Here is a 24,354-nt window from a genome sequence, read left to right on the forward strand (position 1 = left end):
TATATTTTAAAACCATTTTCATATATTGTTTAGAACAGTGTTTTTCATTGCATTTTTGTTGGGCCAAATTTGATGACAGATTGTCAGATGACTTTAATTTTTTTTTTTTTTTGCCAGTCCTGGGCTTGAGCTCAGGGCCTGAGCACTGTCCTTGGACTTTCTCAAGGCTAGAGCTCTACCACTTGAGCCTCAGCACCACTTCTGGCTTTTTTCTATGTATGTGGTACTGAGGAATCGAACCCGGGTTTTTGTCCATGCTAGATAAGCACTCTCCCACTAGGCCAAACTCCCGGCCAGATGATTTTAAATTTTAAATGTCATTGCTAAGTAAGTATACCAAGAGGTTGGAATTCCATAGGGCAGGTTAAGAACACATGTTTATCAATGTCATTCCATCAACCCCCCCCTCATTTGTTCCTTCTCCCATCCCTGCCCTCTAGTTGTACAGTTCTATTGGGGCCTGACCTCCATCTCTGAGGCCTGATTCCCGCTCAGCTGCAATTAAAGGGCTTTGGCCAGGCATTCACTCCTTGCATGCCTCTCTTAAGGCATCTCTGTGTATGTGACTCGATTGAGCCCCCCTGCAGCTTCGCGGGTCTCGAAGCAGTGCAGATCTCACACGCTTTCCTGCACCTGTCCTGCCCGTACCTGAAAGTCCCCCCCCAAACCCTTAGTGGTAGCACGGTGGCCCTCTTCCTATTGGCTAGCTTCCCAGTTCCCACTTTGTCTTACCCCAACAGTATATAACTAATTGCCTGACACAATAATGAGAGATCTGCAGAGATCAGCAGAGATCAGCAGAGAGATCTGATGCGCTTTCATGATTAACACTGCTTCTGACTCAGCGTGGTTTTTTTCTTCCCCGGTAATTGGGGGAGGGCTGGGTCATTGATATTTACCATCTCGCTCGGCTCCAGGGGACTACAGGGTGGCCCTGTGTGTCCCTCCCCGTTCCTGAGTTGCTCCCTAGAGAAGCAACACAGTTCAATTTTTACATCATGTATAAAACACAATGACTGCATTTGCTCACCTTTCCTCCCTCCATTTTCATCCCTCCCCTCCATTCCCCCAGTTCCCAAATATGTTTCTGCTCCCTGGACTCAATAATTGTACAGAGGAGTTACATCTTTGAACTCCTCCCCTAAATATACCATCCTTTAGTCAATTTGTTGGTGTGTATACATGCATAAAAACCTGTGTCTGTTATGAGGTATGCTTGTATTTTAGATCTAGCCTTCACCTAGGAAAAAAAAACAGGTGCCATTTGTTTCTCTGAGCTTGACTTACCTCACTTAACATGGTTTGTTTTGGGTCTATCCATTTCCCTACAAATGAAATAATACGGTTCTCTTTCTAATGGATGAGTAGGGATTGTATATATGTACTACATTTTCTGGATCCACGCGTCCACTGTGGGATACCTGGTCTGTTTTCGTAGCTTGGCTATGGTGAATAGTGCGGCAGTGGACATGGATGTGCAAATGTCTTTACTGCCTTGTTATATGCTGGGCAGCTGCTGGAGAGTGGTGTTGCTCTTGGGGAATGAAGAGAAAATGGGATGGCTAGAAAGGATGGATTTAAGTGGAGATCTGTGTAAGGAAGCAGAAGTAGGGATTTTCTCCTTTACCCCTTCTCATTGCTCCACCCTTACTAGAAATGACACTAAGTGGGAAGGCTCAGCTGCTAGGCCCTGGGGCCATATTTCAATCCTGCTCACGTCTTCTCATCTCATTAAGATTCCGCATCTTCTAATTTTTTAAAGTTCTTTCTTCATATTGTGGTATTCTGTTTTCCCTGTTGTATGGTTGCTGCTCCCGACAAGGATTGGTACTGATTTGTTAGGTTGCTTTGGATAGTATGGACATTTTAATAATGTCAAGCTTTCCAGCTCAAGAGCGTGGACTGTCTCCTCAACTTTTTGCCCTCGTAAAGTTATTTCAGCGCCATCCATTTATGGTTTTGAGCATTGTTCCACATGGCTAAGTATTTGCATGTGGTAGTGTTTCTTGGGTAGCAGGTGACTTTGACCACAATGATGGTCCCTCCTCCCCGAGGAGAGAGGGGGCTCTCGGCAAGACGATGGGGCTGTGGCTGGCCCTGCTGGATTTCAGAGACTCCTATGGCCTCTTCAGAGCGTGCTCACATACAGAGGTGTGGACGATGGATAAAGCCATGATGAGTAAGGATGGCGGATGTGTAAGGAGGAGAGCTCTCCTTTCCCTGTGCTCTTCCCGACGAGGGGCCCGTGGAAGTGACACAGCACTGCAGCCTGCCAGCCCTAATTCTGATGCAAATACAAGCTATGGACATTGGTTCTCTTCGGTCCTTGCAGGAGAGTACAGCCGCAGCAAGCACTGGGAGGGTTGGGAAATGAATGGCAAAAAGAGAATGGACCTGTCAATGCAGCAAAAGCTTCAACATCCGTGTTCTGGACTACACTAGCTGCCGAAGGCAATATGTAAACATGAACCTATCCAATGAAGTTTGCTACCCAAGCACTTGTAAATTACAGAAATAATGGTTGGTTATTAGAATTTGAGGAGAAAGAGACTTAGCTTCATCTTAGTTCTCTGGACGCCAGTTGACAGGTCCAAGTGATTTAATTAATGAACTTCTTTTGTTCACTGAGATACACTGTCCTTTTTACTGTGTGAGATACTAAAAGCAGGACAGATCTAAATAATCTAGGATGATTTAGAGGTGATTTTGGCACTGACTGAACTCTGTCAGTCAGTCAGTCCTCCAGAGGATGACAAAGGAAACATATCCCTTCTGTGTCCCAGCCCTCCTACCGCAGGGAGGGTGAGATTTCTCAATTCTGGCCTCTTCTGACACAATTCTCAGCTTGTCCCATTGCTGCTTCCCAATGATGTAGGCAAAGGAATTGGGAGAGATGTGATACTGTGCCCTAGCACTTCTGTACAAATTGTGTTTGAGATTTTTTTTTTTATTTTGCCAGTCCTGGGGCTTGAACTCAGGGTCTGCACACTATCCTTGGGCTTTCTCAAGGCTAACGCTCTACCTTTGAGCCACACCACCATCTCTGGCTTTTTCTGTATATATGATACTGAGGAATTGAATCCAGGGCTTTGTACATACCAGGCAAGCACTCTACCACTAGGCCACAGTCCTGGGCAATGTTTTACATCTTTTTTATTTCCAGTAGAAAGAAACTCTCATGAGAGCAGGCACCTTGCTGGATGACAATAATGTATAGAATATATACATGCATTCTTATGTGTATATCCCTATATATATATACACATCTGTATCTATATACATTCATATATATGTATATATACACATACATATGGTGTCCATGTCATTTTGCATTAAACATGATCAATTATTAACACATTTTAATGATTTACATAAGTTTCTTAGTTGACTTTTCTCCCATCCCCTTGGTTTACCATTGGTTCTTCAGCTGGTCATCAGATATTGGTATTAAATATATGAAGGTAACTATGTCTCTTTGGCAAGTTTGACTTAGACCTGGAGTTCACTGTTACTTGTCTGGCCTACAAAGAGACCTTGATAATTGACAGTTGTATTCAAGTCCAGAAAGAACTCACAGAGCTGGTGATTATGGTGCCTTCTGGCTGTCACTTTGATTTCAGTGGGATTGTACTTCAATGCTTTGCCTGAGAGCATTAAGAGAGACCGTTTTCCTTTACAGGCTCCCTGTAGAAAAAAAAAACCTCACTAGCACAGAAAAATAAAAAGACACCTATCAACTTACTTTTCATCTGGAATTAATGTGATCAGCAACGTCTAGAGAAGGTAGGTAAAGCATGTTTCCATTCCAGTGAAATCAAGATGTTTTTCAAAGCTTTTGAGCTGCTAATCCTCCCCGCTTTGTGCTGTGTTTTCCTTTTTTTTTTTTTTTCTCCAATGCAATAGCCGCTTCAAAGCTGTTTCTGAGAACAGTCAGAAGCAAGGTGAAGGGGCAATGTCTGATGATGGAGCAGAGGCACCTGTCAGGGAGGCCCCAGGTCTAGAACGGAGTTTATGGTTGGGCCCTCTCTGGAGGACTAGTGCACGGGGAAGTGGAATGAAAGGTGGCAGATTCCATTCCTGCTTGGCTGCCATGAAAGCTGGCATACCCTTCATGAAGGCTAGAACCCTGAAAAGTCAGCAGACAGAAATGGAGGGGACCTGGTTGTTTTCCTTGTGGTCAAGACCAGTTTTCATCTGTGCCCTCCCTGCTTTTAGAGATAGTTTCTGTTGACAACAGAAGGATGGGAAGTGAGCTGAGGATCAGGTGTGCTACTTTAATTAATTAATTGTAGATTAAATGCAGGCATTGTGACAAATGTTTGAAAATTAAGCCCTGTTGCTGGAGGAACGGGGCTAAAGTTCAACAGCAGAGACAGGTGGATACAAAGTCAAAACCAGGCACATTGAAAAGCCATTGTGATTTAAAGGAAGGTCAGGTCATATAGGCTGTCTGCAATATGGAGGTTGTACTCGCTATTAGAATGAGGTGCAAACCTTGTGGAAGAAAGTAATGAACTGGAAATATTTTATCCCTCACATTATAGAGAATGATCTTTAGGAAAGGCAATTTCCTTACGAAACAAGAAGTGGTTGGATTGGGAAACCTCTCACCAAACTAAAAATAAAAATAAAAAAGGTCGCTTTCTTCTTGGGAGTTTTCAGTAAGCAGGTCTTTCCCCGTTCAATCCTCAGTCCTGGGCTTCAGGGTCTCTTAGCCTGCTGTCTTGCCAGGCCTCTGAAAACACTTTGGACCAAGGAGAGAGATGCGATTAGGAGAGGTTGTGTTAATGTGAGCCCTGTTTGCAGAGGGCTGGCTGCCTTTCCCTTGTTGACTTAAAATTCCATGGGGGAGGTTTGGAAGTAAAATATGTGAACCATATTTGAAGTGAAAAAAAAAATCAAGCTTACCTAAGATGGGATGTAAGGGTTATGGTAGTAACCTCTGGGCAATGAACCAAAAATGGCCCACAGTGGTAGACGGCAGTGGAGCGTGGAGAAGCTGAGTATCTGCAATCCTGCACGGCTTATGTCTTCACTAGTGGCCTGTGGGCCCTTCGGCTAGTACTGAATGTCTCAGGCTGAATTTTCCAGAAGGTTAATGCCAAGATGAGTCTAGTTACAGGTCATTTATTTCAGAGAGCCCTTGGGCCAGCACCCCAGGGAACAAAGGGAAAGATGCATGTGGGGCAGGGGACAAATGTGGAGTTAGAATTTTGATTAGAATTTTTTGAGTACCAAGAGATTTTTACCTGTCTTTTTGATCACTTGATTTGAATTTTGTTCTTTTCGCTTATTTCTTTCTTAGAAATATTACCCATTCCCATCAAAATTGGTAGGTGTTGTCTGTAAATTGAGAGTAAGGCAAAGAGTTCTGACTCTTAATCTATCTTTGTTTTTTTTTTGGTTGTGGGACTTGAACTCAGGGCCTGGATATTGTCCCTGAGCTCTTCAGCTCAAGGCTACTGCCCTACCCTCTTAAAGATCTATCTTGTTACTACCAGTATTAACCCGAATCAAGAAACACTTTTATTAATATATTTATAACATTGTTTATGTGAAATCTTTCCAGGTTATATGACCTGGGGAATTAAACTATACAGGTAAACCTATGTAATATAATATTGGTTATTGGGAGAATTCACTAAGGTGTTCATAAATACCAAGAAGAAGGTTTTATTTCATGCCACATGTCAAACAAATGCTAAGGGAAATGCTATTCATAATATTATCACTGTCACAAAACCTGTATCCTTGTGAATGTTTCGGCCAACAGTGAATTCTCTGTGTTGCCCGCTTTGTAACCCATGGCTAGGACTCTGCTTATCATGTCATGCCACCAGGTTTTGAGTTCAAGAGTTGTGGTTGCTTTGGAAAGAGTTCATATTTTTGCTTATTGTTTAAACGTTATTTCCCAAAGGAGGTAACTCAGAGGCCTGGAGGCTGTGTGTATAGGTGGGGGGAAGGTGTTGGAACAGCGCTATGGGGCAGCTGAGGTATAGCGGGTCCCTGGGGAACATGTGTCACCATCACCATCCCAATGGGTAAGAACTCCATCAACCCCCCCGTGAGTTTCCTGTTTCCTCCGCCTCTTCCATTTGCTCTTCCAGCACTGTGCTCAGTTAGATGGACTGAGCACAGAATGAGGTGCGGTAGAGGCACTGCAGAGTATGCAAATCACGAGGAAGAAAGAAAAACGGGACGTTCTTCCTCTGTAGGACATCTTGCGCTCAGAACGCCAGAGACTTGGATCTGAAGTGAGCTTAGGAAGAGTCCAGCCCAGACTCCCTTCCAGCTCGGCAGCACCCTTGGGCCGGCCCCAGGCTCTCACTCCCATCTCTTAGTTGGCTAGCATCTTTGGGCCCATTCTACCTGGGTCTTTTTCTTCAATTGTTCTTGTAAAGGTGACGTACAGAAGGCTTACGGTTACACAAGTCAGGTACATTTCTTTGTGAACAGTGTCACCGCTTCCTTCTCTTTGTCCCAGCACCCCCAACAAGTTGTATAGTTCATTGTCTGCAGTGTCTAGAGAGTATCACTGCTGCGTTCCACTGTTTTCTGGTCCTCCCCTTGACCCTCTCCAAAACAGATAAACTTACATACCAGGCAAAAGGTACAGAAAGTGAAAAACAGTGACCAAGGAGAAAAAAAAACAAAAATAACAACCACAACCTAAAATCATTTTCGATTTCCATTCGCTGGAGTTCATCTCGATAAATCTCATTTTACATGATCACAGGCACACAGATACTCAGGCTGTGCCCCTCTCCTGAGAAGCTCCTCCTCTGTGAGCGTCTGTCTTGATGAGGCTGCTGCAGGCCCTGCACTGATGGTGGAGCCAGACTGGCTTTGTCCCCATCACCCGGGGGCCGGGGGCAGTTGTTTTCGGAGAAGGCTTCTTTGGCGCTGGCCTGCCCTCTCTGGGTGGTAACCACCATGGCTAACGCCCTGATGTTGAGCTGCCATGGGCCCTGCTGTCACTGCTCCTGCTCACCCTATGAGATCTGAATGGGGGTCATTTTCAGTGACAAATGTCTGCCTGACTGGGCCCCCATTCAAGCACCCTGTGTCAGCACTTGTCGCAGACAGCCGTTCAGCCACGCCAGCCAGACAATGACAGATTCAGTCTCCTCTCAGGCTGTCAGGAGTCTCTCCCCACAGGTCTGGGCTTGTCCCAAGAGCGCCATGCCAAATCCTGCCCAAATCCTGTGCAGGCTGTGGGCTGCACCTGGGCCTGCACATGTCAGAGGGCCAGTGGCTTCCACTGCCCTCTGTCAAGGTCAGCCGGCTCTGCTGGGGAGGGGTGTAGGGCTGGGGGAGGCTGTGCTGGGTGGGCCAGGCCTGTAGCCTTTGTCTTTGCTCCGTGTCAGATGACACACTTTCAATGTGGAGCTGGGGCCATGAGCCTCTGAGGAAAGCGTGGGTAACATTCCTTCTCCATGGAAGGAATTAGTTCAGGCAAATATGCATCTCTGGATGGCCCTTTCCAAGTTCCTTGTAACACTACCTTTCCTGTCTTGGAGAAATAGCATAGGAAGTGGAAACAGAAAGCCAGTGACCGCCGGTAAGAAAGGAATGGTTCACATTCATGGCCACCTCGGAGAGCCTGCCAGAATTGGCCATGTGATGATCGTAATGATGATTTATAGATCAGAAGCTGCAAGCCAATGCTCAGCCCAGGGTCTGAATTTGGCACAAAGGGAATCTATCTGGCTTGCCGTGTGCGTGTTTGTTTTCAGTGGAACTTGATGTTAATATTTAAAATTAGGAAATTTTCGTAAGTAATTTCTGGCTTCTCTTAAAAAAACAAAACAACTGAAAGCAGCACTGGGCTTGTGTGCTTACAGAGAGGCAATTGGAGTAAACTACTTTGTTGCCCCTGCAATAACTTAGAGGGTGTAAATCCTCTCATTTCCATAGCTTTTATCTCTCCTCATTGTCTTACCTAAATAGTGTCACTTATTTATACTACAAAGATCAATTCTGTATGTACTTGAGTTTGTGTATCCTGCACAAATATTGCATTTCATTTCTCTACTCAATTGTTTTTATTAGATTAGTTACATGGAGGGGGATTTCATTGTTACATTTCTGTACTCAATCTTAAATGGACTCTATTAGTAAACTGTTTCCCCCTTCCTCCCCCTGTTATGTGAAAGATCATTGCTCCAACTGTCATAGTATAAATGCAATTAAGAAATAAGAAATAAGGAAAGTGGATTTATATATATATGTGAGGAGTGCATTTTGCTAATGTCTGTAGACATTACCATGTGTAGTAAGTCTTGTTGCCACTATGGAGGGGAGGCGGAGAGACACATCTGAAATCCTGGCAGAACACATCTAAGTTGGTGAAATGGTCATCTTTCCATGAATGAGGAAGTGGGCTTTAAGTTAAGAAAGTCAGCCTTCCACGTGGGGAATCAAGGGAATTCTTTCTGTCCTTGACAATGGCCCTGGCGTCCTGTAGTAGTGATGGAAAGGGGGCCTTGGGGGACACACCGGGAAAGGACGGGCCGACTCTGCTTCTGTGGAAACTGCAGACCACACAGGAAAAGTAACCCCACCATGCAGAGGCCGTACAACCCATGGCTCAGGCATGCCCTGGGGGCCTTGGAACAAGTATCTGGGGATACAGCAGTATCTGCTATATAGCGTCTCAGTCCTGCCACTGAGCAATTATAGGGTGCCCTGGTGCCAGCCTCAAGTCGAGATGCCTCCATGTCGGATACAAATAAGACGTGTTATTTCCTAATGCCTGCCTTAGGCAGATATTTGCTGGCATATCCCGCCCCCACTTGTGCCTGCTGGAAGTCGGACACCCTGGATGGGCCCTTACTACTGAGCTGCCATCCTCACTCACCCTGCCACAGAGTGTGTGGAAACAGCTGCCCCATCCCACCTTTCCCAGGCAGCTGGCATCCCCAAGCTCTCCGTGCATGCAGCCATGTCATCACACTTTTTTTGTGGTAGCCAAGGGTTCTTGTCTGGGTGGTGATTTGGTACAAAAATAGAAGACTTCTCATAGCGAATGGCTTCTCATCGCTGAAACTCATGTGGAGCTTCTTGCCTTTACAAAAGCAAGTGCTTCTGCGAGCAGGAATCCATTAGCCACACAATGTAATAATAGCAGTGTCACCATGTCTGACTCATCATTAGTAGTGGCATAGGCATTTCTGGTTATCTTAACCCCTGGTGTATAACATAAGCACCCCTGGCTTTAAGCACTCAGGAATTTATTGAGCACTTATAACAACCTGTAACTGTAGAGATGAGTTGGCACTGGGAAAAAAAAAATCAGCTTGTAAATAAACAACCTACCCTCTGGTTTCTTTGCTGGCATTTTCTCAAAGTTGTCCTCTGCATTAGAAGAATAAGGACAGAGTTGGGAGTGAATATGAGGGAAACGAATGTTTCTTGTGAAAGAAGCATTCCTTTAAAGAAGGGTGATATCTGCAATGTTTTTTTTTTGTCTTTGTTTATTTGTTTGTTTTTTGCCAGTCCTGGGCTTGAGCTCAGGGCTTGAGCACTGTCCTTGGGCTTCCTCAAGGCTAGAACTCTACCACTTGAGCCTCAGCACCTCTTCCAGCTTTTTTCTATGTATGTGGTACCAAGGAATCGAACCTGGGCCTTCGTGCATGCTAGGCAGGCACTCTACCACTAGGCCAAACTCCCGGCCGAGTCTGCAGTGTTTTAAGTAAAAATGTCTTTGCACATAGAGAAAGAGACATGCACGGAGATTATAAGAATGGATACGAATACTATGTTTCTAGGGCTGGAATTTCAGCATGACACCACAGCGTAGCCATGAGTGGGGTGGCATAGCAGGAGGCAGGGCGAGGGTCGGTGGGCAGGAGAGTCATACTTTGAACCAGAGGGTTTGCTCTGAAGCTTGGTGGAGACATGGGAGCTTGTGAAGGAGGCGCCTGATCAGGGAGCACTTTGTGCTCAGTGTGGGGAAGGGCTGGGGCAGGGAGGTGGCTGAGCGGTGCTGAGCCAGAGCCTGAAACCAGCGAAGACACTTCCATTTCCTGACAGGCCCTCAGCTGTGTAACTGGAGGTGTTTTCCAGGCTGGTGGATCCTCTGAGTAATGAGAGGGTACCAGATGCTGTTCTCTGACCCCCCCAACCTCCGGGGCACCCCCAGCAGGCCTCAGAGTTGCTGCTCGCTGCCTCTGACAATACAGGAGCAGAGGGCGGCTCCCACCCAGGCTGGATCTGGCATGTGCAGCCTCACCTGGGGTGGAGAAGGGAGAGCCAACTCCCTCGCAGGCTGGCAGGGAATGACGGAGGCTCCGCAGGGCGCCATCGGCCAGGATTTGCTCATTGCTTGGCTGACTTGTCGAAAGAGGCCCATATGTCCTCCATATCCCTTCCATGCCCTTGGATGACCTTGCTCCTCGCTGCTTTGGTTTTGTTGCTTCACGGGAGACTTGGACTTTCCAGAGAACCTGCGAGCTTTTCCTCTGTCACGCGGAGACAGCTTGGCCTCCCTTGCCAAGTGTTGGAATTATTGTACAGGATCCCTAACAAACACCTAGAAGGATGCAGGCCTACACAGGAAAAGACCCTTCACTGCTTTGGTCCAGGGAGACCGGAAGAAGTGCAAAGCTACAACATTCCGCTGTCTCCCCACTCTCTCCCTCCGCAGCAGAGAGCGGGAAGGCTTCAGGGGGCATGGAGGGACAAGTCTGCCAGATCTCCACACAAAAGAGCTGGTGCTGCAGAAAAGCCAGTGCTCCATCTCCTCTTTGCTGCGTTTCACTTTGGGCCTCCCTGTGTGCCCTGGGCAGAGATCCTTGAAAAGGCCCCCTCTGAGTTCCATGGGGAATCTGGGGGTTCAGGCTCTGGAAATGTGTCATGCCGGGTTGCATTTGTCTGTCGTGGCAGCACAGAGCTGCAGGCATAACTATGAGCAGTTAATAATTCTTGGAGGGAAACAAATGCACTCACCTAACCTGTTAGCCCAGAAGCCCAGAAGCAGGGTATCTTATAGCGACGAGATTCCTCATAGGAGCTTTGCTGGATGACAGGGAATGTGTGCTGAGGCTTGGTCCCTGAACTTCAGGGTTCTGAGGGGGGTTCTAAGGGCGTTCTGCCTCCATTCATGGGGTTGATACTTTCCTGTACACAGATGATGTTTGGTTCTCCCTACTGTGGATATATCTATGGAGAGCATGCTTCCTTGTACCTGTGGATACCCTGGGAGACCATTCAGTGATTACTGATCATCAGGTAGAAGAACTCGCCGGGCAAGTCCACATCAGTCCTCAGCACCAGGCCCTGCACCAAAGCATTGCACCTCTTACCTCTGCCAACCATCACTGCAACCTGAGAAAGCAGCGTTGCTGTTTTTCAGAGGAGGACATCTGGACCCTAGAGGTTGTACCCTCTGCGTATGTCACTAGTGTTGCTGAGCCTCCATCCGCCTCCGTGTAGCTCTGAGGAGAGATGTCATGCTGGAAGAGGGGCCATGGCCGAGCAGGACAAGGCCACGGCAGTGTGTGGAGCTTGGATGTGTATGTGAGGGACGCTGACTGCAGACCGCGGATCTGCGCATGGAAACCCCCAGGGCCTGATGAATTAGCTTGGATGCCGAGCAAGAGGACCCAGTTATCTGTGCTGCTGTCCCCCCGCCCCCGAAAAGCTCACTTGGCCAGCACCTTTCCGAGGAGCTGAATGACTCGTCTCCCCTGATGGTTTGCCCAAGTTATGGAGTGGGAGGGAAGAACAGGAGAGAAGGAATCGTTTTCACAAGTGGAGAAGCAAGGAACAAAGCAATGAAAGAGCCTGCATCAGTTGTGCTGTGATATCCCCAGGGCTGCGTTTCTGAGTCTTTCTAATAGGCCGGACCATTTACTGCTCTTAAGGTCTTGGGTGTACCAAAAAGATAATATTCTCAAAAACACTTGGAGTTTGGCAGAGTTGTAGGAAACAGGGTGTTATTACTATAACATAGCAATTTTTGCTCTGCCAACTACCCTGATATTTTCTTGTGAGCACAGTCAAGAAGTTAAGACTTTTTTTTCATGTATTCTGAAGTTTTTGTTGGGAAAGTAAAGCGCGGTCTCCAATGTCACATTCATAATTCCCATGGAAGTTTTAGAAGACGAGGGTAAAGTGATAAAACTAAGCATGTAGATTTGATTTATGTGTTTCCATTTGTTTTCCTCTTGGAGAAAGCAGGCAGGCAGGCAGGCAGGAAGGAAGGAAGGAAAGAAGGAAGGAAGAGAGGAAGGGAGGGAGGGAAAGGAAAGAGAGAGATTTTATTTACAAAGTATCTAGAAAACAATTTTTTAAAAATCTAGTTGAAGTCATTTCTCTGGTGGTAGTGGACACAATTTCTTATAAATTCTTACTAATCGCAAGCAAAATAGTGGGAAGTATTTGGTGAGGGAGGGAGACGCAGACCTATCAATAGCACAGAGTTGTCGGCTTCTCCATGCCCAGTGAGCTCCCAGTGTCCCTGGCAGGTTGAATTCACTCCTGGAGGGTGTGATTAGGCTGCTCTTATATGATGCAGGCTGTGGTGACAGGAGGAACACGAGAAGACATATCTCAGTCATGCAGAACAAGTGGTTACAGCCCTCTCCAGCTTTGCTCTTCCTCTGGTGAACACAGTGCTGTGAGAATTGATCTGTTTACAGAGAAACAGTTTTAGAGTCTAATGACCAGTTCCTGGCTTGCCACATACCCTAGACTCATTAAATCCATATCAGACTTCTTCCTCCTTTGTTGAAAAAGCTCTCAATAACCTGACTTGTGGGGCTCTGATTATTTGGTTTAGCCTCTGTATAGCTCATTTGCCCAATTAAAGTTAGAGAAAACTGCAAAGACTACATTACATGAATTTGATTGACTTTGGGTAGGGATTTTCAAATGGCACCTCTCATTGTAAAGTTCCCTTCAGAAGGAGCAGAGACCATCATTTTGAATTGCAGCAGTTGGAGGAACTAGGGCTTGCTTGGATCAATTCTTACGGAGAAATGTCAGGCTGCGGTCTGGGTCTGGAATCTTCAGTTTATTTATGTGGAGGCCAGGAAGTAGTGGATTTCAGATAAAGGTTTAGGAAAGATACTGCTATGCTCCCTTGTAAAAAAACTGCCCAAAGATCATTATGGGGGGTGGTGGTTCCTCCTCCTCCTCCTCCTCCTCCTCCTCCTCCTCCTCCTCCTCCTCCTCCTCCTCCTCCTCTTCTTCTTCTTCTTCTTCTTCTTCTTCTTCTTCTTCTTCTTCTTCTTCTTCTCTTCTTCTTCTTCTCCTTCTTCTTCTTCTTCTTCTTCTTCTTCTTCTTCTTCTTCTTCTTCTTCTTCTTCTTCTTCTTCTTCTTCTTCTTCTTCTTCTTCTTCCTCTTCTTTCTTGAACTCTGGGCCTAGGGGCAGTCCCTGAGCTCTTCAGCTCAAGGCTACCGCCCTACCCCTGAATCACAACCCCACTTCCCATTTTCTAGTGGTTAATTGGAGATAAGAGTCTCACATTCTTTAGTGCCGGAATGACTTTGAACCTTGACCCTCAGATCTCAGCCTCCTAAGTAGCTAAGATTACAGGCATGAGCCACCACACCCAGCTGTGGGGTGATTTTTTTTTTTTTGTGGGTCACAGGGCTTGAACTCAGCCTGGGTGCTGTCCCTGAGCTCTTCGACTCAAGGCTACCACCCTACCCTTGATCCAGGCCCCACTACCCATTTTCTAGAGGTTAGTTGGAGATAAGTCTCAGGTCATTTTTGTACCCAGGCTGGCTTTGAACCTTGATCTTCAGAGCTGACTCCTGAGTAGCTAGGATTACAGGCGTGAGCCACTGCACCTGGCTCGGGGTGATTCGTAACTACATATTTTTGCAAAGAGTAAGGCCGTTCTTACCTCATACATAGGTACGAGAAGGTATTCCTGGTCTCAAATTGCTTCAAGATCTGAGAGAGACTAAGGGCAAAGCTGCATGTGTAACATCACTGAAACTAAACACAGTTCCACATACATGCCACCAGGGAAGTGAAAAGCTAGACCATAGACTGGGAGCACAGTTCTGTGAATCTTAGATAGGAGACTTTTATCTGTAATCTGTGTTATTCCTGAGTCATCTCCATGGCTCACGTCTGCAATCCTAGTGAGATGGTGAGGACTGCAGTTTGAGGCCAGCCTAGGTAGGAAAGGTCATGAAACTCTTTCTCAACTCATGGTTGGGAATGGTGGTGGTGTGCGCCCATTATCCCTGCTTCTGTGTGTTTACGACTCAGTTATAGATGATAAAAATACAGGCCAATTAAAAATGGGAAGATGATCTAAAGGAGATAGATGAATGCCAAATAAGCACACAAAAATGTATCCAGCATCGTTAGTCATCAAAGGAACACACATCATTACCCTAATGAGGTGGTACTTAACAACCCCTAGGATGGATGTAATAAAAAAAAATACAGGTACCAGAAGTGTTAGAGGAGAGAGCTCAGAGCCCTCAGAGAGCTCAGGCAGCTCTTAGATGGCTAAACATGCAGATCCCCGGACAACCCAGAAATTCTACTCCAGGTATGTCCTTCATGCCCAGAAGACGAAAAAAGACAAAATTGCAATGCTTGTCGATGGACATAGACAAAAATACAAGACACCCATGGACCAGAGTAAGGTTCAGCCAGAAAAAGAAAGGACATGATGAAAAATGCTACAACAGAGATACATCTTACAAACATGACCACAAATTAGAGAAGCCAGCCAGAGGACCACATATTACATGGTTTTATATGTGTGAAGTGATCCACAACCTGAATGTGAACTCTATCTTCATAAGGCCACTAAGAAGAAGAATGCATCAATAGTGTGTGCATCTCATCCTTTTATTACTCTCCTTTTATTACTGACTCTCAGAAACAAAAAGAATATGTTTTAATATTATTTTACAAACCAATTGGTGGTTTTCAAGAGAGAGGAAAAACCCAAGGATTCTATGTGAAACCCATAAATTTCCAATTTCTGGTTTGATGAAGCACGGATAATCTGAATTTGAGTGAGGTGGCACAAATGATCATTTAATGCTTCTACTTTCCAGACCAAGGAACAAATTCTGTAGGAAGTATGGTCGTTAAACACTCCCACAAATGGGCAAAGCAGGCCATGCAGGCTTGGAACTGAAAAGGAAAGAAAAACAAACATAGAGGAAAAGATTCATTTCTGAAGAGCCAGAAGCCTTTGAATTTGATGTTTTTGTTCCCCTGATTCAGGGGTTGGTGGAACCCTTCCACAGGCTTGTTTGTCTGTTGTTGGGCGATAAAGAATCAAAGCACTGCCCACGGCTACTCTCCTTAAGACTGCACCAAACTGGAGGTTTTTATGTGTCAGCTGCCTGTATAATGTGCTTGGAAGAGAAATTGTTAAAAAAAAAATGTAACAGTCTATAAGCAGAGGCGGCATTGGAAGTTTTCCAGACGCCCCACAGAGAATGCACAAAAGAGATGTTTAAAGCAGGACTTCAATGGGAAAGAATACACTTTAAGAATTCTTTCTTTCTTTCATTTATTTATTTATTTTATTTTTTGCCAGTCCTGGCGCTTGAACTCAGGGCCTGAGCACTGTCCTTGGGTTTTCTCAAGGTTCAAGCTCTGCCATTTGGGCCACAGCACCACTTCTGGCTTTTTCTATGCATGTGGTAATGAGTATCTTTGCTGGCTTGTTGTTTTATTAGTTGGTCTTTTTTTTGCATATCAATCAGAAAGTATATGTGTGTCTTGTTTGAAAATGAGACCCTTTCAATGTGAAGCACAGCTTGGATGGTGCTTTTGTAGTTTTCTTCACCAAAAGGTGACCACTGAGGACATTTTTTTTTTTTTAGTAATAGTCTAGTGTAATAGTTTTTATCCTATAAGTGTTTCTATAAAGAACCAATGCCACTGAAGGTGCAGAGAAGCCAAGTGTCCTATAACTGTTGTCTCGGCCTGTTGAACCACATGTTGGCTGTGTAGTTTGTCTTTGGGAACAGACAGCTGGGGAGGTCCCTGTGTGCCCTGCAGATCTCAAACAGGTGGGGCTCTCCACTGCCTCTCGGCTCTGTTCAGACCTGTTTGTAAGAGTAGTCATGGATGGACACTGTAATAAACCGCTGCAGACTTGGTGGCTTAAATAATAATAATAATAATAAAAATGTTCTTTTAGAGTTGTGAAGGCCCAAGTACTGCATAGGAGAATCTGTTCCTGAGTTTTAGAAATGACTCCTGGCCTCACTGGCCTCTCCTCGCCTCACTCTTCCATCTGTCACCATACCCAGTGCAGATTCGTCCTTCTTCCTTCTCACAAGAACTCCTGTGGGTACACTGGGGGCCCTTGGACACGGGAGATAGTCTCTCCTCAGGATAGTTAATGTAGTGATATTTGTAAGATCCCTCTGAACCCTCTTTCCAGTGAGGTAAAATGTCCACAGCTCACCACAAATGGCGTGTCACCTTGGCTGAATATTAGGGTCACCCTGAGATTTAAAAAAGCGTTGATGCCTTGGCTTCCTGTACAAAAATTAAATTAGGATTTCTGGATGGAGATGAGGTAAACTCCTCAGCTAGACTTCCATCTTGGTATGCAAGTGAAGGCTGGCCAGCAGTGCACGGAGGCCATGGGAAAGGGTCCAGGGGTGTGTGTGTGTGTGTGTGTGGTGTGTGTGTGTGTGTGTGTGTGTGTGTGTGTGTGTGTGTGTGTGTGTTTGAAAGTATCCCCAGAGGCAAAATCTGAGCGCACTTGTGATGTAGAATTCCTACCCTTCAACTAAAAGGATTCACATATTCTCTTTGTATGTGCTTTTCCCAGCCTAGAGAGGCTGTGGGTCTCTCCTGAACAACATCAAAACGCATCGTGTCTGCATGAAGACGGCATACATTCCCCTTCCAACCAGTAGAGAGCTGTAAAACAGAAGAGAGAGGGGTGCCGCTTGCTTCCCAGAAGCGTAGGTGTGAGGCCCGCAGTGGGCCCCGTGTCCAGTCCGCAGCTCTCGTCCCAGAAAAGGCCTGGCACAGAGTTGATACCAGGAAGTGCCTGCTGAATGGATGACGGGAGAGAAGGGTTCTGGCAGGAAGTGCAAACGTGTCAAGTAAGTGAGAAGAGAGACTCTGGGGCTTTGGAGGAGGAGGTTGAGACGTCAATGCAGTTTTGATGGAAGTTAAAAGGCAGGAATTACAGCTCAACGGAAGAGACGTGTGACTCCCGAGAAATCAAGAGAAAGGCTAAAGACAGCAATTTAACTCGAGCACTGGAGGTGGAAGTGTGCAGGTGCTAATCATTTATAAGCTAAGAGTCCAGGCACGTGGGGAAAAGCGAGAGGAGCCAAAGGGCGCTTGAGGAGAATGCTGACACGCGGTGGCCGGGAAGAATTGTGCCCAATATATCTATACCTGAGCTGTCAGCAGAACTGGTAACAGTACGATGGAGTGCTTTAATTAAAACTGAGCTGCACTGACCATACCACTCAAAGGCATGAGCAGCCTGGCACTTCAGTGGGGTATGATTGGTGTCTGAAGTTTGTCATCTCCCGGCTATTTGGCTGGCTGGTGTGGGACTCCGTGGCTATGTTTGGGGGGGAGCAGTCTGTAGGGAGGATCTTCACGGGTGTTAGAAACAGGGGTGCAGAGGGCAGGCTGACATCAAGACTGCGATGCCCCATCCATTGATCTTGCACACACCACACAGCCCCTGTAATCAGTGTATCTACCCCATCGGAACCCATAGACCAACAGAGGACATAGGAGTTTAGACTGTTGATGCTTACTTATGGGACAGAACAGGATGGAAAGCAAGCTCATGTATTTGGGGTTATGTCAAGGTGTCTTTTGCTGAGTCCAGGAGGGTGTGCCTTGCAGGATCTACATGGCAGCCTGGTTCTGGAGGGAGGTGAGCGAATGGTGAGGGTTGGCTGTCATTCCTTCCCCACCACTGAGAAAGAGTGGCAGTCCAGCCTTGAATTCTACTTTGCGCCCTGCCGGGGGAAGGCATCTCGGAGGCCTGCCTACCACGATTCGCTGTGGTTATCTTTACATGACCCCATCATGACTGACCTGAGGTCCCCCGCACATGGAACAATTCCCTCTGTCTCTGGAATCAGTAGCTGGGGAGAGGTGGAAAGGAAATGGATTGAAGGGCCAGCGTAAAGTGGCACTGGCTTAGAGCTGAACCCTCATCCTTGGACTTGCTTTCCAGACAGTTCCTTCTGAAATCATGCTGGAAAGGAGGCGGATAACCGCTATCAGAGCCTGGGAAGCCTTCTGCAGTCGGGTGACCCCCTTTTCTCCTTGTGCTGACTCTTGCTGATTTCCAGTCTTGTTTGGCTTTGATTGCTGACATAATGGGAATGTTGTCATTTGCTGTCAACTCTATAAGTAGGTCTCAAATAACCTAATTAGCATTGAGGTTAATTAATAGGGAGGGAATTGGCCTTGTGAGCGGAGGACAGATATGTGCTCAGTGTCATTAGATGCCGAAGATGGGAAATTGAAAGGGGAAACACAGAATATGAAGAGACTGTTGCTTTCCCCGCCCTGAGGATTAATGAGATCAAGCTGTATTTACATACTTATCAGGAAACGGCGTACTTACCCTGATGGGCCTCCTCATGAAGAACCTTCTGGAGATAGCCCAAATCCCCTTCAGCATTAAGAAGCAGTGGCGAGCGTCTCCCTCTTCTGAATTAGTGTGCGTGCTTTGAGGAATGAGCACTTTAAGACTGGAAGGCCGAACACCATGCTTCCTCTGATACAGAAGAATAAAATGACTGACTTAAATGAAGAGGTAAATGGGTTAAATAAGCACCAAAAAAAAAAAAAGCCCAGCAGAAAAAATGTTTGTATTTTTTGAACAAAATTAACATTACTCATTCATACTAGGTGCCAAATGCATATCAATCCTATTTTTTTTTCAGTTCTCTAAATAAAAACATTGACAGGCAAGTGACTCAATATTCTGAAAGCTGTTGTGATGAGTAAACAAAGAACGTAGCCAGGCTCAGGAGACATTGGTTTGTAAGCCAGTGACTTCACTGCATTCTGAGAGAACCGGAAGGACCAGTGTTCTGCAGTCTCCTCCAGCCAGGCTTTGGGCGAGAACACTTTGAATGGAAACCATGGATAGTGTGCTTTGTTTAGCTCCCTCAGTGATGCCTTGACCAGCCTGACCACTAAAAGCACGAACAGTGTGTTGGAGGAAAAAGACTGAATGATGTCCCCATTCTAAGGCGATAATTATAGATTTTGAGTGTGAGTGGCTTCAGGGAAAAGGAGCAGGAGATATAGCACAGGTACTGTGGGAAATGATTCCCTGAGTGGATAATCTTTCTTTTTTGTCAATCTGTCAAGGCAGGATTGAAAGTGGTTGCTGTGGTTAAGGTCTCAGAGTTTCTAAGGGGAAGGACTAGGCAGGGAGAGAGGGCTGTAGGAAAGTTACAGAGGTGTGAAGACTTCAGGAGCCATTCTGTATTGTCCAATTTCAAAATAAAACTTTCTTTTTTGGATGGGGAAAAATGAAAATACATTTTCTATTACCAGACAGAATGATTGACCAGAGTTGGATTCCCATCCCGGCTTGGCTGCAGAACTGGCTGGGGGGCGTAGCAAGCCGACTGCCTGGCCCCTCATGGAATGTGGGGTCATGAACCAAAGCTGTTGACCTTCTGTGAGAACAGTGTGTGTGTGTGTGTGTGTGTGTGTGTGTGTGTGTGTGTGTGTGTAGACATGGATCATTGTTTACACGCATTTGGGTCTCTTATTCCCGAGGGCAGTGGCCGAGGCTTCTCACCACCTCTGATGGCAGCTCTGGAGATAACAACGGCTCTTTCTTTCTTTCTTTCTTTCTTTCTTTCTTTCTTTCTTTCTTTCTTTCTTTCTTTCTTTCTTTCTTTCTTTTTTCTTCTTCTCCAGTCCTGGGCTTGAGCTCAGGGCCTGAGCACTGTCCTTGGACTTTCTCAAGGCTAGAGCTCTACCACTTGAGCCTTAGCACCATTTCTGTCTTTTGTCTATGCATGTGGTACCAAGGAATCGAACCCAGATCTTCGTGCATGCTAGGCAAGCCCTCTTACTACTAGGCCAAACTCCCAGCCCTCGACTGCACTTTCTAACATGTATTTTCCCCGGGTCATTCCTCCAGGATAAAGGCAGGACCTTTATCCTGGCCTGCCACCGGTCTTCTACACTGGCTTATTATTTAAACACCCTGGGGTCTTGAAAATGGGAGGCTGTTAGAAGAAGTCATGTTTTTAGGGTGGGAGAGAGACACAGGTTCACCATGTTATCACTTTTATTTACTAGAAGGTCTTAAGATGCTTCCGAGAGACGACTGCGTCAATCCCAGGGGGTGGGACAAAGGGCCAAGCAACCATGAGCACCGAATGGAGTCCCAGGTCTGTAGTTCCAATCTGGGTTTCCGTCCTTTAGAATAATCCACGGAATCTTTCCTTCCTGGACGGCAGGAAACAAAGCCCTCCGTGGTGAGTGCACCGGCAGAGGCAAACTGGAGCCTTCCTCCCGAGGGGGCTGTGCTGTCCTGGGCAGGGCCTGGCTGGAATCAGGGAGAGGGTCACACTGACCCTGCCCTCTTCAGAGCTGACCCTGTTGCCCCAGCTCTCATGCAAAGCTGACAGGGAAATTGGGAGGTAGATTGGTACCATCAAGGGAAGATTTTTCTTTTCCTTTCAGCGGTGAGTAGTAAGCACTGGAATTGTCATTCTCCCAACTGTGTCCCATGCCTCTCCAGTCCCCAGACCTGCAACGCTCAGGTCCCTTATCATAAACAGCCGGCTGGACTTGGGCTGCACCAAGATTGTGAGAGCTCTTGAAGGGAGGCTGTCTTTGCTGGATGATTTAAAGATCTTGCCCAGAATCTACTCTGCTGTCGACTTCCTGAGGAAGGACCCGAGAGTCTGTTAAAGTTAGGGACCTCCCATACCCGGGGGGTGGGCCTGCCTATGAGAGAGGACTTCTTGAACCCAGCTGTGTACTGCTGACTAAATCAGACAAGGATTTATGTGCAAGGGTTATGCCTGGAGTGCGGCAGACATTGTGCCGGGCCCTGGGCTGGAAAGGACAGAATCAGCTCATCTCCTGCCTGCCAGTAAGGGAACAGCAGGTGCAGCCGGGTGTCCAGATGGGTGTAGCTTGTGTGTGCTGCTTTTCTGCGTCACATGGGGAAGGACTGAGTAGGCCCGTGTCAGCCTTCAGCACGTGAATCATTTCTTCTCACTGAACAGTTAAAATGGCAGCAATTTGGGGCCCTCAGGAAAGCAGAGAGGGAGGTACAGACGTTCCCTGTGAACTTCTTACCTCAGTCCTGCCCAGTCTTCCTGGGCCAGGGTCCATCCTGGAGAGATGTGTGGTTGGCAGCATCCTGTAGCCAGGGCTCGTCTGTTCCCGTTAGGATGAGAGCTGGGACATTCATTCTGTGGTCTGGACATAGGTGTAGTAAGGACAGCGCCTATCATGCTAGAATTGTAGGTAATGATTCCACTGCCCTGAAGTCCTGCCAGTGGCCTGTTGGCCCTCACTCCTCAGCCCCCAAACCTGGCACCCACTGAGCCTCTCATTCTCTCCATAGCTTCGCCTTACAGAGTGTTATATGGCCAGATTCATACGTATACAGCCCTCTCTACATTGGTTCATTTCAGTTAAGCTTTAAGGCTCCTCTCTGGCTTTTCCTGAATTTCTAGCTATATTTTAATTTATTTTACTTTTATTTTGTTATTTCAACGAGTAGGATCTAGACGTTGGTTTGTTTCCTACAGGAAGGCCTCAAACTCATGGTTCTTCTGCCTTGGCCTCATGAGTAGCCAGGATTACAGGATGATATTATTGCACCCAGACTTAGTAGTTCCTTTCTTTTTAATGAGGCATACTATGTCTATAATGTATTCACTCATCTACTAAAAGACATTAGTTGCTTCCAAATTTTATCAATTAAGAAAAAATTCCCTCCCTGTGTGTCTGTGTGCAAGTCTTTGTGGGGTCATAGATGTTCCCATTGCCTTGGGTAAGCTGGGCTGTGTGACGAGGACATGTTTCATTCTGCAAGAAGCTGCTCGTCTCCTGGAGCGGCTCTGCCGGGCCACACTCCCCTTGGCAGTGAACGAGCTCACACTGCGCTCGCACTGGGGTTGTTGGTGCCCTGGGCTTTGGTCATTCTAGCAGGCAGGCACTGGTCCCTCATTATTTCAATTTGTGTCTTCCTTAGGAGATGTATTGTGGCATGTTTTCCCCTGTACTGATTTGCTGTCCGTACAATCTTTGGTGAAATGTCTGGTTAAGCACATTGGCCCATTTTTAAGCCAGTTGTTCATTTTCACGTTGTTGAGTTCTTTTAAAAACAGATTCTCATGTTGTTGTTATAAAGGTGATGTACAGAGGGCTGAGAGTCGCCCCAGTCAGATAAAGAGTACTTTCCTAGCAACTCCTTTCGCAATAGCCTCAAAGAAAATAAAGTACCTAGGAATTATCTTAACTAAGAACGTAAAGGACCTTTTGGATGAAAACTTTAAAACCCTGAAAAAGGAAATTAAAGCAGAACTGAGGAAATGGAAAAACCTCCCATGCTCCTGGATTGGAAGAATCAACATAGTGAAAATGACAATCTTGCCAAGGGCTATCTGCAAATTCAACGCAATACCCATCAATATCCCAATGGCATTCTTTAAAGAAATAGAAGAGGCAATCCAAAATTTCATATGGAATAATCAAAGACCCCGTATAGCAAAAACACTTCTTAGCAGAAAGAACAGCGCAGGAGGAATTTCAATACCAAGCTTTATATTCTATTACAGAGCTATAATTATCAAAACAGCTTGGTACTGGCACAGGAACAGGCCTGAAGACCAATGGAATAGACCTGAAGACCCAGATATTAAACCACAGACCTATGGCCACCTAATCTTTGACGAGGGAGCCAAAAAAATGGAATGGAAGAAAGACAGCCTCTTCAACAAGTTGTGCTGGCAGAACTGGTTAAGCACCTGCAAAAAACTAAAGTTGGATCCTTCTTTGTCACCCTGCACTAGAATTAACTACAAATGGATCAAAGACCTGGAGGTAAAAGCTGACACACTGAAAATTTACAAGAAGGAATAGGAGATACACTAGGCCTCCTTGGCACAGGTCAAAACTTTCTTAATAAGGACCAAGAATCACAACAAATCAGAGAAAGGCTGGATAAGTGGGACTGCATTAAACGGCGGAGCTTCTGTATGGCAAAGGACATAGTAAATTAATTAGGAAGCCTATAGAATGGGAGATCTTCACCAACCTCACAACGGATAAAGGCCTCGTATCTAAAATATACCAACAGTTCAACAAATTGAATCACTCCCAAACTAATCTCCAAAGTAACAACCATCCCATTAAAAGATGGGCCAAAGACTTAAAGAGAGTCTTCTCTGAAGAAGAAATAAAAATGGCCTATAGACACATGAAGAAATGCTTGACATCTCTGGTCATAAAAGAAATGCAAATCAAAACAACTCTAAGATTCCACCTCACTCCAGTTAGAATGGCCAGGACCAGGAAAACGAATAATAACAGATGCTGGAGGGGATGTGGCCAGGAGGGATCACTACTATACTGTTGGTGGGAGTGCAAACTCGTTCAACCACTATGGAAAGCAGTGTGGCAGTGCCTCAAAAGGCTAAACATAGAACTCCCCTATGACCCAACAATTCCACTACTTGGCATTTACCCAATTGTCCAGAAACAAGAGCATACTAAACCCACTAGCACAACAATGTTCATTGCAGCACTATTCACCATAGCAAAGATATGGAACCAACCTAGATGTCCCTCAGTTGATGAGTGGATCAACAAGTTGTGGTATTTGTACACAATGGAATTCTATGCTGCTGTCAGAAAGAATGACATCGCCCCATTTGTTAGGAAATGGAAAGACTTAGAAAAAATCATATTAAGTGAAGTAAGCCAGACTCAAAGGAACTTAGGCTCAATAGTCTCCCTCATTTGTCATAATCAGAAGAAACCTTGGGCTCTCCTAGCAGAGATTTACAATAGAACAAAACCTAGATATATAAGGCCATATAGTATGACACTAAATGTAAGAACCTCCAGGATAAAGAAACAAGCCATATAATGAGTGATTGTTGTCCTTAATGTACTATGTTATCTCTCATCTCTTTTGCCATCCCTTGGTTATCTCATATTGTTACAATATTTCACCTTGTTATCTGTTATATTTTATATGTGCTTAATAGGTTATTTGAAATTGGATAGGGAAGGAGGGAAATCAAGATGAGCAGGGGGAGGGTGGGAGGGAAATGGGGACCATGTCATGAGAAAGGGTATCAATGTTTGTGAAGTTATGCACCTTCTATCTGGTGAATATCATGTAACCCTTCTATTAATCACAATA

Source organism: Megascapheus bottae, chromosome 38, assembly GCF_031878675.1.
Source record: "Megascapheus bottae isolate mThoBot1 chromosome 38, mThoBot2.hap1, whole genome shotgun sequence".
NCBI lineage: Eukaryota > Metazoa > Chordata > Mammalia > Rodentia > Geomyidae > Megascapheus > Megascapheus bottae.